We start from the raw sequence: 2,246 nt of genomic DNA, 5'->3' as shown, positions 1-2,246 counted from the left end.
GGTAAAACAACTAAAAAGCATAAAAAATGCAGATGTTACATTTGTAATGAAGAAGGGCACTATGCTCCAGAATGTCCTAAAAAGGGAAAAAATACAAAAAAGATGGTTAAAATGTTAGAAGAAAATAACCTCGAAATATTGTTCGGTGAAGAAATCTCCGACAATGAAGAAATTTTATATGAATTAGAAACAAAAAGTGATAGCTCAGAAAACGAAGAATTTATCTTTATGCTAAAAGAAAATGTCAAAGAAAATCTTGAAGAAGAACTTCAGAGTATAAGGTTAAAAGATGTCATTGGAGAAGAAATAAATTTTTTCCAATGAACAATTACAAAATTTGGAAAAATTCAAATATGCTATAAATAAAGAAAATATTTATAAATACTCTAGATTTCAAATATTTTTTCATAGGATATTTGAATAGTTTAGTGGAAACACCACAGCTCAGTGTACTGAAGAAGGAACAATGGAAATCCCATTGTTTGATAAAAAGAAAATTGAAAGATGGAGGAAAAAATATCTAGATATAAGATATGTTCATATTGGTCTAATCCAGATCACTATAACTGCATTATTTAGGCAAGGTTTGGATACACCAAGCTATTGTCTTTGATAAAAGACTGAGTAACCCACTTCAGTCAATGATCGGCGGAATCCAATCAAACTTAGTAAATGGAATAGTTTGGTTTAATATTAAACCCAACTTTTTTCTATCTATAACGGATAGAAACATAGACAACTCAGTAAAAATAAAAATTCAATTAAAAAATTTAAGTATGGACCATAACTCCCAAGATTTAGCAATCCAATGGGGAACAATACATGAGTTAACTTGGCTCCCTCAAACATCTACAAAAGATCTAGATAAAAATATAGTTGAATTGTTCGAACCAACACCATTCGACATTGAGATTCAACCAACCTTATTACATTGGAAGGATCTAGAAATACCAAAACAATGGTTATTTAATAACTTTGTAGGAGAAAGTTCTAGTAGCAAACCAGCTACTATAGAATTTCGATCATCGGGAAGCAATCTCTACTTCAGAGATAAACGAGCTCAAAGTAAAAAATGGCAGTTAGAATTCCCACATCGGTTGAGTCTGCAAGAAACTAGACCTCCATTAGTCATAAACAATGACTCAAAATCAGAAGAAAACAATGACGAAGCAATTGCACTAAAACAAGTGCAAATTCCTATAATGCCAAGAACAAATTATGAAAATGAAAAAGAAAAAGAAAAAGAAAGAAATGAAATTATAAAATTATGTGAAATGTATAGCATTCCTAATGGGAATGAAAACATCCTCTTTGCTCCAAGCCAAGGGAAAAAGAAATATACATATGTATTAGGAGAATTTAAGTTTGCAGGCTATAAACCATATAGCTTGTGCTCATTAATAGATACAGGAGCAACTGTCTGTGCATGTAGACCTAATGCTCTACCTCCTGAAAAATGGACATTAATGAAACACGCCATTAATGTCACAGGTATAAAAGGAAAAGGTATAAAAATTGAACATAAAACTAAAAAAGTAGCTATATGGTTAAATGGAGTCAAGTATATAATACCACAAATCATAGCCTTTCCTGAAATGAATGGTGATGTTTTACTAGGCAACAATTTTATTTTTGCCTATTATCTCATTCTCCTGGATACAGGATATATAGCTCTCGATATTAACAATGGAATCCACAAAATTCCATTTTTACCACAGCATAAGTATAAATGTCATAAAGATTTTGTGCCAAGCAAGCGTGGTGATCCAGAAACAATAGATCAACTTGAAAAACCTGAACCAAGTGAAAAACACTTTGGTAGAACAAAAATTCAGGTATTTAGTGAAAAACACTGGGTATACAAAATTCAAGAAGAAAATTTTAGTGAAGATCCCTTAAAACTATGGTAAAAAAGCACCATTACAAAATTCATCTCAGAGGCCAAACCAGCCTTATTTTCATAATAGAGCTAAACCAGCTAATAAATACTATGTGGTATTTGAAGGTTTCAAAACAGGAATCTTCCATAACTGGGCAGAATGTGCTGCTTCTATTAGCAGGTATCGTGGAGCATTCTGGCAAGGATTTCCTAATGTTGATATTGCAACATTAGAATATCAAAGATACATTGCAGCAAAAGTAAGATGTCAAGTGCAACAAACACAAGACAACTTATCTCAATCATCTGAGATTAGGGACTTCTACAATCCAGGACTCTCTGGAGATGTTTATAACACCATAAATGT

The sequence above is a fragment of the Fragaria vesca genome, linkage group LG2 (genome assembly GCF_000184155.1).
Source record: "Fragaria vesca subsp. vesca linkage group LG2, FraVesHawaii_1.0, whole genome shotgun sequence".
NCBI lineage: Eukaryota > Viridiplantae > Streptophyta > Magnoliopsida > Rosales > Rosaceae > Fragaria > Fragaria vesca.
Note: the sequence above shows the minus strand (reverse complement) of the source record.